At 43.4% G+C, this 14450-nt stretch overlaps 2 protein-coding genes across 5 annotated transcripts in view; one reads left to right on the forward strand and one right to left on the reverse strand.

The window, feature by feature from the left end:
- LOC136838233 (gastrula zinc finger protein XlCGF57.1-like) overlaps positions 1 to 12754 on the reverse strand; it is a 41396-nt gene extending 28642 nt beyond the window's left edge. For all 4 annotated transcript variants that reach the window (XM_067103095.1, XM_067103092.1, XM_067103093.1 and 1 more), the window contains exon 1: positions 12633 to 12754. The gene's annotated coding sequence lies outside the window, so the exon portion shown is untranslated. The remainder of the gene's footprint in view (positions 1 to 12632) is intronic.
- Positions 1 to 14450, forward strand: part of LOC136838228 (zinc finger protein 271-like) — a 526618-nt gene that overhangs the window by 337654 nt on the left and 174514 nt on the right. The window lies entirely within an intron of this gene.

Genomic DNA, 14450 nt, shown 5'->3' on the forward strand with positions numbered 1-14450 from the left:
ACGTTAATGGATGACAATGAGCAAAAAAAGTGTTATGGCGTTTGTGTTAAAAAAATTGCAAAGTTTTAAGTAATTTGTATTTTTCTTAAGATATAAACCTGAAGGTCTTTACACAGGACTTGGTTGAGAAGCGGGCTGGAACGGCCGTTAGCTTTCAAACAAGGTCGTTGGCTACCGATGGTAGGAGGGAAGACCCGCCCACCTGTCGGTCTGTACTCCACTTTGACTTCTGGCTCAGGTACTAGAATGAGGGGTGGCTGAGGTGGGCCGTAAATGTAAAGATCTTCAGGTTTCTATTCAAACCTTCAGTCTTTACATAGGAGACTTACCCTTTGGATGGTGGATTCTGGGTAAATCTCTGACCTGACTGGAAGTTCTGCCCACTGGGGAATCTCTACCTGGTCTCGAAGGGCTGAGGAAGGAGTCCTGTTGAACATATGGGATGCTCAACTGTCAGACTTCTGGGCTTTGAATTCATGAGTTTGTGTCATTATTCCAAAAAAGGCTTGGATGAACCCATAGTGTCAGAGACAATAAAAGCCTAATACAGTAAAACCAATAGTAGAGGTTTTTTTTATTGTCAACCCCTGTCTCCCCTTGCTAGAGAGAGGGGGAGGACTTGCATCTAACAATCTACAATACTCTAGATTTTAGACAGGCTACTCAGTTATTTACACACACCTGCATGACACGTCAGTCCAGCATGTGACGGCTCACCACCTGCGTCTCTGCCCTATGAGAGGAAAGGTAAAAGAGTACAGGGAGGAGACCAGTCACTCGCACACATTCTTTCGCTACTGCGCACCTTAGGCGAGATGCTACCTGTTCCTCTACGGAAGTCAGGTGAGCTACACAACTTGTTGAGCAGCCACCACAGGACCCAAGGAAAACGTGTCCAAGGACCTGTGAGCAATGTTCTGAAGGTATGAGGACATGAATTAGGGATGTCGAGACTACACTCTTGCCCCTAATCCCTGTAAAACAGACAGGTTCATCAGGAATGCGAGGGACGGATCAATGTCCCTAACCTTGTGAGCTCTTACTCGGATTGTCTCACGAAACCAGAAAGAAATCGTGTTATTGGACACTTCTTCCCTGGTAGAGCCAGTATTAACAAAGAGTCATCAACACTCAGGCCTGAGATGAGTCCTCTCAAGAAAGTACCGCAGCACTCTAACTAGGTACAGTAGTATCTCGTCCCAATCACTACCAACAAAGTCTTCCAGGGAGGGGATCGAAAAGGACTCAAATCTGGGGTAAGGGACTGACAGATGCAGTATGTTCGCTATGATTTCCGGGACAAACTCGAGCGTGACAGGCCCCTATCCCCTCAAGTACTGAAGGTCATTTAGCTTGCCAACTCTCTTTGCCGATACCAAGACAAGCAAGACCACAGTCCTGAGGGTCAGATCTCTGTCTTATGACTCTCGTAAGTGAGGCCAAGACTGTTCGAAGCTTCTCAGCAGCTTGTACATCTCCCACAAGGAAGGGAGATCGATGCCCTTAAAGCGAAGTATTTTATCAAGGGCAGTTCAATGTATGGGATGTTCAACTGCCCTCTGTACCCCAAAATAGCTGAGACAAAGAGAAGCCTCTCTTGGCATAGAAGAAGTCTGCTACCTGCTGAAGAGTAGCTCCGACCAGAGAGAGACCCCAACCACAGGAGCCAGCCAATTTCCCCAGGTGCACAGCCACAGAGGATTACGAAGGTATCCAGACATCTCTGTCACTCTGTGACAAGAAAAAAACCTATCGCTCGCAAGAGACGCTGGATAGCTTCCAGGCATGAAGTGAGACCTTCCACAGCCTGGTGATACCTCTCTACGTGCAGCTAGCATAGCAGGTTGTCCCAAAGGGGAATCTCTCGGTAACTCGGAAAGTAGATCTGGATACTACTCGGCATGTGGCCACTTGGGAGCCTCCAGGGTCACCCAGAGATTCAGGGTGATCATGACCCTGTTAATCACGCAACGAATCAGACAAAACACAAGAAAGGCGTAGGCCTTGGGTGTTGGAAGGCATCTTCTATAACTGCCCATGGTTCCAGAACAATTGAACAGAACACCAGCAGCTTCTGTTGTGCAGGGTTGCAAAGAGATCTATCGCTGGAAAGTCCCAAAGATCAAAAATCTTTCCAAAATGTCTGGGTGTAAGAACATGTCCCTATTACATGACTGTGGCGACTGAGCTTGTCTGCCACTATATTCCGGTTCCCCAGAATGTACCTGGCTGACAGACCTATCAAGTGTGCTACCACCCACTCGTGCACTTGCACCACCAACAAGTGGAGCTGCAAGGAAACCAGCCCACCCCTGCTCATTGATGTATGCCACTACCGTGGTACTGTCACTCATCAACACCAAGGAGTGCCCCATCACTCGATCCTGAAACTCTTACAGGGTTAAAATGTCGCCTTGAGTTTCAGAATATTAATGTGGAAGTGCCTGTTGTTCCGGTTCCACACACCTAAAACCAGGAACTCTTCCAGGTGTACGCCCCATCCCTCGGTCGATGTGTCCGAAAACAGAAGCATCTCAGGAGAGGGAGTGCCTCGTGGTACACCAGGCTAAGTCCTTCACTCCTTCTTCAGAGAGAGCTACAAGGAAGAATGGGGTCTCTTGCCAGAGACCAGAACCCCTTCATTCTCCATTGACGATAACAAAGGTGAAGCCGCCCATGAGGGACTAGTTTCTCCAAGGACAATAGGCGACTTAAAACGACTCACCACTGCCCAGCCGGTTGTTCCTGTGGAGAAAGGAATAACTGCACTGCCTCTCTGAACTTGCTGACACACGAGTCTCAGGGTAGACTCTAGCTGCGGTCGTATCTACAGCATGACCAGATACTTGACCTTCAGCCTGGGTGTGATATCAGACTTCTCAAAATTGATCTGGACTCGAAGGTCGCAGCAGAAATTGAGAAATTGCTCTCGGTCCTGGAGCAACTGTGACTGAGTGCTCACCAGGTCTACGTAATCGTGGAGATACACCAGGAGATGTATCCAGTGTGAATGGCCCCAAGCCGATAACAGGGTGAACACCTGGGGAGAGGTTGAGAGCCCTAAACAAAGTGCTCTGAACTAGAACACTGTCTCCCCGAGAATAAATCGGAGGTAATTGCGAGAGGACTGTGGACGAGTATTTGAAATAGGCATCCTTAAATCCACCAAAAGCATGAAGTCGGATTTCCTGATGGCACATGCCGTTTCCATCTCGAACGGAGTCTGGCGAACAAATTGGTTCAGGGGCAAAAGATCTATGACTGGTCTCCAGCCAACTGTCATCTTCTTTCTGAGAAAAAGGCAGCTGTAAAAACCCAGAGACTGATCTGTCACAACTTCTGTAGCGCCTTTTTCAAAACCGCCTTCACCTCTTCCCACAGGGCAAGGTTCATCGGAGAGCTGGGAACTATGTCTGGAACTGTGGCGGGAACTCAAAGGTTTCCACTCTGTACCGCTGCCATGTTGCCCAATGGCTAGACAGGTAACACCCCCATCAATGGCAGCAGGTGGGGAGGAATGCTGTCCCTAGTGTCGTCCTGCCCTCTTCTCACCCTTGCCCCCTTTCTCAGGTCAGGCAGGGAGCTGAACGGGGCGCTGCTGCGCACCCTTCCTAGCAGAGGCAGAAGAAGACTGGGTGTTCTTGCAGGGGCCCTTGGAAGCCTGGGACTTCCTAGGACCCAAAGAGGAAGAGCCTGCCAGACCTGAAGGTTGTCTTACTCAATGCCTGGTGAACAAGCACATCATATTTTCTATCCTTCACTTGTCCACTGCGGCGTCCATTTCTCCTCCAAGGAAGAGGCAAGTGGAACCCAGTACTGGTCCGTTCTTGAGTACCAGTGCTGAGTCGAAACTGATGAACCCGGTGACCTGAGACAACACAGCATCTCTTCTCTTGAGCACCAAGAGATGGCCCTACCTCCAGACAATATCAGACTCCTGAATGTGGCTTCCTCCTCAAATACAAGACACCACAGATTAAAGGCATTTTTGGCCACTGCAAGGGACCATAGATCTATCCAGGAGACCATTTGGAATGCTGCCATGGCAGTCGATTTCATTGCTGCTGCATCCTGCTGCGACATGAAAACTCCCTCTGTACGGAGGCAGTCCAGCGACGGACCCGGACACAGGCGAACCAGGTCCGTGTCAACCTGTTTGGTAGGCAAAGGCCTCTCCAAGGTATTGAAGTATTTCCTCTGGCAAGGGAAGCTGAAGAACTGGCTTGCATGACCAGCTAGACCTAAGTGAATTGTCCTGCCCAAACACAAGAGAATTCACCTGGTCCAAGACCCCTTTCGGCAAGTTGCGACTATCACAAGCCCATCGATACTTTGGGTTCCTTTTGGGTCCCCAAAAAGCTTCGATGACTGATGAACAGGCCACGGGGAAAGTCATGGTCTCTTTTTCGAGATCATTAAACTGCCATATCAAATGAACAATCTTCGACAAATTCCTCTGCAACTCGGGGGTGTGTCGGAGTCCTGGGGCATAGGGCCCTTGAGCTTCCAGGTCACAGTCTTCCCAGGTTACTCCCTCTGCAGGAGAGGGACGCTCACCAGAAACCCCTGGTGATCTCTCCATCACTCGAGCATATGACTGGTCTGGTCTGAGGACTGAACCCGGAGTGTATGCGTCCGTGGTCGGGATGGGATGGGATGGGAGCGTGGGGTACATGGAACCCCGGGCAGCGGTTGCTCCTGTGCTGGTAGTAACAGGAGTTGCAGTACTGGTAGTACCACTGGTGAGAGACCCCATAGCCTTCTCCGTGGAAGAAGGCTGGCCATCAGAAGGCCTACGGGGCATCTTACAGCTTGGAGAGGCAGCCTCCTTCTTCCTATGCTTACTAGCTTTAGAAGAAGGGGAGGAGACGACAATACATGACAAAGACAACGATGACTTCCAATTTCTCTTCTTTGACTTCATCTTCTGATCTCGGCAGGCCTTGGACAGCTGGGTGTGGAGAAGGACGTCACCAAGGGAAGAAGTTGGGGAGGGTGACACTTGTGGGCACGCTATAGGAGGCATGTTCGAAGGCACCACTGACGTAGTGGTGATCCTTGTCCCAGTAGACACGTAACCATAGAAGTAGGGACGGTTGTGGTGGAAGCAGTTACTGGAAGGCCTTTGGAGGCCTTCAAGTAGGAGATTAAACCCTCAACATTTGACTCCCCAGGGAGGCCTAGGGATGACCATAACCCCCCTAAGCCCATAAGGCTCCACAACACCTGAAAGACGAGTCAGGTTAGGTGAAGCCATCTCCCTTCGCCCCAAGGAGGCGTGTACTAGAGACCACCGGAGAGCAGTCAAACCAGTCAACCATTCCCCTACGCTGACTCTCTACTGAAGATGCAGTAGGAGACGGCGAAGGAGAAACCGCTCCCTTAGGAGTAGCAATGGCAGGTGGAAGCTTTCCCAGGGGCAAGAAGGAATCGGAGAGAATCCTTGGTGTCACCAGCAGAGTGCAGGCAGTTCCCGAGGTATGACGCACCAGACATCTGCCAATCCGATCTTACGACACTAGTTATGATAAATCTGGATCCGACATACAACAGTGACCTGAAGTTATGATGCTGGGCTGGGATGCATAGGTCCGGGATGCAAGCTGATACTACTTTTAGTTTTCTGTAAAAGAAAACTATTGTGAGAGCCTTGTCTGTCCGTCTGCACTTTTCCTGTTCGCCCTCAGATCTTAAAAACTACTGAGGCTAGAGAGCTGAAAATTAGTATGTTGATCATCCACCCACCAATCATCAAACATACCAAATTGCAGCCCTCTAGCCTCAGTAATTTTTATTTCATTCAAGTTTAAAGTTAGCCGTAATCATACTTCTGGCACCACTATTGGTACCAACAACACAGGCCACCACTGGACCATGGCTGAGTTTCATGGGCCATGGCTGAGGCCACCACTTGACCATGGCTGAGTTTCATGGGCCAACGCTAAGAGTTTCATGGGCTGTGGCTGAAAGTTTTAAACAGCATTATATGCTGTACAGAAAACTTGATTGTGCCGAAAAAACTTTGGTGCATTTTCTACTTTGTTGCTGTCATTCAGTGCGGCATAGGAACACAGTGTAAGCGAGCAAGACCCACGCTGGGTCAGCGGCGTAGGAATGCAGCGGAAGCAAGTCAGACCGCGTGGGACAGTACTCGGCAGAGAGCCACTGTGGTACGTTGTTCTCCCGTTAGCATACATACAGTGTACGTGTATAATACTTTATATCTTTTTGACCTTTATTGTGGCTCCCAAGCATAAAGTTGATTCTTCTGTTGGCAGTGTGTCGAAGAAAGGGAAACCATAATGATGGACGTGAAATTTGACAAAGCGAAGCATTCAGAAATGGGAGAAACCAACACCAGCATAGGTCGTTCGCTTGGGCTTAGTCAGTCGACGGTCGCTACCATCGTTAAGGATAGGGAATGTATCCTTGAACACATGGAAGGAGCTGCTCCTATAAAAGCCACCATTATAACCGAGCAGCAGAGTGGTCTCATTCTTGAGGTGGAAAGATTATTGTTGATCTGGTTTGAAGACCAGTATCAGCGTCCTATTCCAGTGAGCCTTATGAGGAGGCATGAAAATGTGAAAAGGGAGAAGGGAGTTAAAGTGAACCATTTACGGCTAGTAAAGGTTGGTCTAGTCGTTTGAAGGTCTGCATCAATTTGCATAATCTTGAGGTGCAAGGTGAAGCTGATAGTGCTGATGAGGAAGCAGCTAAATATTTTCCTAGTGGGTCGGCTGAAACAGTTAGGGAGGTGGATGCTTACCCGAGCAAGTGTTTAATGTGGACGAGAAAGTTATTTTGGAAGCATATGCCTAGTCGATACATACATCTCAAAGCAGGAGAAGTCAGCACCCGGCCAAAAAGTCAGTAAGGAGAGACTGACTTTATTTCTTGGGGGTAATGCAAGTGGCAACTTTAAAATTAAGCCCTTGTTAGTAAACTTGGCTGAGAATCCAAGGGCACTCAAGGGGATTTTCTAGTCATCTCCCTGTCATTTGGAAGCCTAATAAGATGGCTTGGGTTGCACTTCATACCTTTGAAGACTGGTTTAATGATCACTTTGTGCTTTGGAGGGTCTACTGTACACATTAAGGTTTTGCTTGTGTTGGATAATACCCCTGGACACCCTTCACAACTGAATGACAGGCATCCTAATGTGACGGCAGTTTACCTTCCTGCAAATACCACATCCATTTTGTAACCAACGGACCAGGGTGTCATTGCCTCCTTCAAGGCCTACTACCTCTGAAGGACAATTAACAAAGCCTTCAAGTCCATTGAAAGGTACAAGGACTTGACTCTCAAGGACTTTTGGAAGTCCTACAACACCATTTATGAAGCTGTGAAGAACATTGCAGATTCTTGGGACGAGGTAAAGCACACCAATATGAATGGGGCCCGGAAGAAACTGAGTCCGCAGTTTGTGAACGACTTTCTGGGCTTTGAGGAGCCAGAGACACTTGAAAGTGTCACCAACAAAATTTGTGGAATAAGTAAAGAGCTAAGTTTGGAAGTGGATGCTGATGATGTCAATGGGCTGCTGGAATCCCTGGAGAGGAGTTATTTGAAGAGGACCTCATTCCGCTGGAGCAGCAGGTGATCGAGGAGGAGGAGGAACAGTCACCAGTCCCACAGCCCAGGTTATTAAGAGTACAGGGCTTGTCAAAAGGTTTTTTCCTGGTAGAGGCAGGGATGGCATGTTTCGAGGGTGGGGACCCCAACATTGAAAGGTATACACCAAGATAATTACAGGGGTCATTGATTGCCTTGCCTCAGTTTTTTCAGGAAGACTTTGGAGAAGAAAAAAAGAACTGTCCAGCCTAGCCTTGAACATTATTTCAAGAAGCAACCTCCAGCACTATCTGCCACTCCAGACACAGTGACCTTTCCTCCTAACCTAGGCTTCCCAACACCTCTACCTCCAGCTCCCTCATCCCTTTAAGCCTGTCTCTACATCCTTCAAAATGCCCCTTCCAGTGCAAAAGCCAACCACAGGATTAAAGGTGAGGAATTCTTCATTTTTTTATTTTTATAAATTGTCTAATGTTAAGAACTAACATGCCGAAATCTGACTTACAACAAGCCATAGGCATAGATCTCCATCATAACTCGGGAACTGCCTGTATTGCACTCCAATGACACCATGGAAACTTTTTCTCTCTTCTTTTGCTGGGTAAACTTCACCCACTGTTGGAAGGCCAGACTCGACACTCACGACACGGCCTATGTTTGATTACAAGCATGCTTCCTGCACGACGTACATAATGCATGAGGATTCATCTCAAGGGAAGTGAGGAACCAATTTCAAGGTTCGTTTTTCCCTGGACAATGCCTGATAACAAAGTGTTTCCTCTCCTCAGGCTGTTGCAAGTTAGGGGTTTGCATTATGATATATGGCAAACAAACAGACACTCACATACAGAGAACACATGCAAATGGAAAGTCGAACGGCAGATGGGCAAAGACGGCGGCTGAAAGCAAAGAGGAGCGCAGACCGACTAGTGGTCAGGGCTTCCCCCCTACCGTCGGTAGCTCAAAACCTTGTTTGAAAGTCAACAGCCATTGCAGCTCATGTTGCAAGCAAAATCCTACATAAAAACCATAGGTTTGTATTTGTGTAAGAACTGATAGTTACTGGACCAGAGGGGCGCAGTAGCAGTTTTCAATTTTACCTTAATTTTGAATAAGAGACATTTTTACAACCAATATTCAAATGCCAAAGCCTATCCTATACCCTCAAGCCTAACCTACCCTTACAGGCCTGGGTGGGCTCAAATTCACCTTGACAAAGAAACTGTTAAGAGAATTGGTCAAAATCAAAACCAGAAACAGTAAAGGTTCCTTATACACAAATACACATAACCTTTCCTATAGTGCCAGGTCCTGACCTAACCAGCTCTTATTTACCTAACCTAACTTAGGGTGATGTGCCCTGACCTGGCTGGGGGGCTTTGCCCCCATGGACCCCCCAAAAAGACAGTAAACTGTCTCGGTCGACAACTGGGGGGGGAATCAGACTAAAGTAAAGTTTTACCCCAGACACTTAAACAAAACCAGTTCAATGAAATAAACAGCTACAAAACAAAAGCATAATGACTCCTAGCTTAACCTAACCTAACCTGGCTTCGAGCCCAACCTAGCCCAAGAGACCTGGGTAGGCTTCAATTTGCTTATCCAGAGAAAACTGAAGAGCAATTTGGTCAAAATGAAACCCAGAAACTTAAATAAAACCAGTTTCATAAAATAAAGTTAACACTGACTCGTAGCCTAGCCTAACTTAGTCTTTCCTTACAAAGCCTAACACAGGCCTGGTTATGCTTTATTCTATTAAAGCGACCAATCCCAAAGTAAATGCAACTGTTAGGTAGTGGATTAAAAGCCAAAACACAATTTAAGTAACGTAAATAACAGTTCGAATCAATTGCTTAAAGGTATTTCAAAATATTAACTCTGCACGTAATTTTCCCTTGGAAATTCATTTTTCCTACACTTTTAGTGCCGCTGATGAATTAGTCGTTTTTTTTGGTCGGTCAACTATTATTCACCTCCCATCTCTATCCAACGAGGTTGGGGGACTTTGGGAATTCAGGGTTTTGGGTGGGGGAGAACACCAAAAAACAAATTGGACATTACGGAAAGGTTCTATGAATGCGTAAACCGTAAGGGAGACATGTTCTAGAAGGGACTGACTGGAGACATGTTCTAGAAGGGACTGACTGAGTGAAGAGGAGGAACAAGGCGGGGGCAGGTAGAGGGTTCCGCACATGTGCAAACTGTTAGGGAGACACCTGTCCTGACAGACATCGGGTGAGGGAATGTGATGAAACAGCATGGGGGTGGGGGTAGGTAGGAATTCATTAGGAAAGGTGAAAAGGGCATCAGGTAACAAGTAGAGGGAGAGATACGACAGACCGACAATAAAACTTCATCTCTTTTACCAACTACCCTAAAAGTGTAGGAAAAATCAACCTCTAAGTACTATCACTCATACATCTGTAGAGTGTCTGTAAAGCATAAACAGACTTAAGTTACGCATTTGGAGGGTATAAATCAGCCGCTGCCTTCAAAAACGCAGGAAATTTGGTATTGGCGCCTTCAAATTGAATTTCAAACCAAGCCTACAGTCACTACCACAGCAGGGGGGAAAAACATTGTTTTCTTAACAGGCTGCGATCTTTGACATAATTGAATTAATCTAGTATAATTACGGTAATAATATACGCTGAATTCACGACAACTGACATAAAAGTTCTTGCAAGAAACGGGAAAAGCATGTCGACTTATAAACTCAGAGGAGCGACACGTTGAAAGCAAGGACTCGGCCAACGTACTAAAATGAAAAACGCAGTTAGTAAAGTTCCCCAATACAAAAGACTGCACTTGTCATTAGGCTTGTGACAGGTCAAGAACAGTGGGATGGGGGGGGGAGGGGGGGAATGACATCATTGAGAAAAGTAGTCAAAGAACCTTACCAACTGATCATTTCTAGAAGTGAGGTAATGACTGAAGAGACAGAAATCTAACAGACACAAGACATTACAGCAACCTAAAGAAAACGTATTGTAAAGGTTATCATAATAACCTAACCAACCTTACCCAACTTATCCTAGTAGGCCATGTTACTTGGTTGGGGGGGCTACACCTCCATGGGGCCCCCTTTAAAAATACCTAAAATATAGGCTATTATAGTAACCAAACCTACCTAATCTAACCTAGCAGGCAGCGTTACCTGGCCAGGGGTCGTAGGTTATTAAACTAACCTAGCAGGCCAAATTACCTTGCCAGGGTCTGGACCGCCCTTTATAGAAAATCTAAAATATAGGTTATTATAGTAAATTAACCTACCTGCCCCCCCTCCCCCACTTCAAAGAAAACCTAAAATAATAAAAAATGAATAAGATAAAGTAGCTTGGTAGAAACTGTTACGACTGACAGTCAAACGAGTTATGATAACGATTGACAAATGAGCTATGAACACTTGCAGTACAAATAGACTGATGGAAATATTGGAAAGACAAGGGTGTGCTCAATCCAGCATCACTGAGAAAAAGATCGCCACTCCTCCTAAAAACCCCTTTTGTAGCCGCAGCCTTCGGAGGGCTATACTCAACTGCAAGTTCATACTGCAACGCATATGGGGTAAACGTCATCTCACGGGAACACAATGTACAGAAGCAGTAATTTATTATGAAAGAGGAACTGTCATAAAAGTTTGCAGGAAGAAAAGACAGTTCTAAAATCTGAAAATAGAGAGGAATACATGTAACTTGGTGTATGAATCCCCCTAATTATTCACCTGTTCCGAATCCTCCATCTGGGCTTTAGTATGCGAGATCAGGAGGGTTTTCCTCAACGTAGAGTTAATATTGCAACATGACTGGTCGGAGAAGTACTTATATGACTGCGTCCCTGCCACTTCCCACCTCTTCCCCACTAAGAAGTTGGGCTGGCCTGAAAGCTCCTCTATAACAATTAGCATTCAAAACAGTATATAGTAATATATATATAGGATTTGATATATATATATATATATATATATATATATATATATATATATATATCCTCCTTTGTATATATATATATATATTATATATATATATATATATATATATATATATATATAATATATATATATATTATATATATATATATATATATCCAGCCAGCCATTTCCATATATATATATATATATATTTTATATATATATAAACCATATTTTATATATTTATAAATATATATATATATATAAAATGGCCATATATATGATATATATAGCAAAAGAATATAAAATACCAACCTAATATTAAACTAGGGGTATTATATGGCTACAATATATATATATATATTAGTTGACTTTTGGAGGGGGCTAGTATTGTCTTACCTTTGTTACAAGTCCTCACTTTTCTCTAAGAGCTATTTTCGGAAGACTCCAGCCAGCCATTTCCGAAGGTGTTAGTTATGTATTGAGAAAAAATGTTTGGATTTTCACGCAAAAAATGCCAGGAAATGATGAGGTAGATAAAAGAACCTAAAAATAAAAACATCAATTATAAGGGTGTTTACTGGTTACAAGTATTAGTTATGGAAAAATAACCCCAATAAGGTCCTGTCGGCTCCACCCTGCGGTGTACCCCATCCAGAACCCCGCTTTCCCTAGGGGTCCCCTAACTTGTAGGTCGGTGACACAGCTTGCATGAACGAATTGAATAGAGAATTTAGGCCAAAGGGCCAAGCCCGGGGACCAACGAGGTCATCCAGCGCTGAAACGGACATCGAGATTCAAAGGGATGAAAGTCAATACTTCCACCGAAACGACGCCGACGGTCGCAACCTCATTCTGACCATATTTCCCTTAAAAAACCCAAATTTAACACAATTTCCTTCGCTCGAAATCAACTCCAACCCCTGATTCACCTCGGGGTGACCCCCGGCGTTATTTAAGGAGGGTTTAAATACCGAAAATAACTGTTTGAAATAGATTAAATAACGCTTAAATGTGACTGACCACTGTAAACCTTTGCCTTCAGAGGTGGGAAGCGCCTCACTTAATTCAACCGTATTTAACTGAAAAACTCAGTTTTAACATTTTTTTTAACGGTTAAATTCAACATCAATCGTTGCTTTACCTTGGTTGACCTTCAGTTCGATCACCAAGTCAGTATTTCCGGTCGAAATTGATTGATTTGTGCGGCTTCTTTGGCGGTGATGTCGTTCAGCATGACGTTTGTTTGTTTACATACGTCACTCGGCCACTTTCCACCCGAGACGATTAGGGCCTTTATTTGGGTCATTTTTCGGTTAAAAATTACGTTTTTTTAAATTTGAAAGTTTTACAAATGTAATAAATGTAATTATCTTACATTATTTTAACATAAAATAGAGTTATTTTACTTTTAAATGCAATTAATAAAGCATTTCTAGCGGTTTACTTATTTTCTACTATACCTGATACTTTCTGAAAACCAGGAGAGTGTATCGCAAATATTGAAGCCTATTGTACTTATTTATGGGTTAATATTAACGTACTTTAACGTCACATTGGTAAAAACGTACTAAATTCAATTCGATTTTATTGTAAATCGAGTTATTTGACTGATATATATATATATAATAAATAAGGAATTCTCCATATGACATACAGGTCTCTTATTTTAAGTAATTATGGGGTACAATTCCGTATTTTAACATTTTAAACTTATAAAAAATTAATGGATATAATTTATATTATATTAATATTAATCTGAGTTATTTTACTGCAAAATATTAAAGCATTCTTTGGGGATTATTTACCATATATGTCAACGGTAAATGTCCATCGTAAAACATGACGAAATGTAATATGATTAAACTAATATCAGTAAAATTTGTTTTTTTTTTAATCCAAATTTCATCATATTCTATATATTCAAAATATAAATGAGAGATCATCTTTCACTATCATATATAGGCTTTTGAGTCCACTTTGCCTATTGAAATAAGGCCTGTTTTTAACATTACATGCCTTCAAATGCAAATCTTTGAACTTAATAGCGTTTCCATTTGAAACAATTCAGAACTAATCATTTCTTTTAAGATTTAAATTATCTGGCATTGCACAACCAGATTTAAAATCACATCAGATGTTGATGACAATCCTTTAATGATAATTTTGTACGTCAATATGTTTTTATGTGACCCATTTATCTAACAAATTTAGTTTAGTATTTTTTGTTATATGCTATATGTTTGAAATATAATTTCTTTATACGGGGAAATAAAATAGGCCTATTCTATTATGCTCTTAATGGCTATAAAACAAAGTTCAGCAGAGGTAATCAACTTAATTACTTTTTGTATATTAAAATTAAATACTGATTCTTTCTAAGTGCCTTTAATATTTTTAAAATATCTTTCGACGTATCTAATTCCCTTATCATCTTGAATAAAAATACCTATTTCATATATCCACATTTTATTATATTGATGTAATTTCAAACTTGGATTTAAAAACTCATTTTGCATCATCTAATTTCTTTTATTTTGAATAAAAAAACATCTATTTGCTACGTTTAAAATTTTAATCATTAAATTAAAAATAATCTTAAGTTTATATCTAACAAGTTTCAATAATCCTGTGGTGTAATGTCAGTGAATAGCGAATAAAATTTCATCTGATGCATACAATCATGTTCATGGCCATAGGTTACCAGTAGCCAATGCCTTGTTCCCCCAGGGTCTAATGTGGGGAAGGAACTGTCGAGACTGCTTAACATTATATTCTCAAGGTCCCACAGGATTGGAGGAAAGGTTTTAAATTAAGGACAAAAGGATAGAGAGTAATCATGTGGGAAGTGATGGGATTAAGGACCTTCTCGTCTCTTGATGGGAGAAAGTCAAGGTTAGGTTAGGTTGGGTTTAATGAGATTTGGGCCGTCAAGCTGAGCACCGGGACACTTTTGGCCATC

This window comes from Macrobrachium rosenbergii, unplaced genomic scaffold, assembly GCF_040412425.1.
Source record: "Macrobrachium rosenbergii isolate ZJJX-2024 unplaced genomic scaffold, ASM4041242v1 282, whole genome shotgun sequence".
NCBI lineage: Eukaryota > Metazoa > Arthropoda > Malacostraca > Decapoda > Palaemonidae > Macrobrachium > Macrobrachium rosenbergii.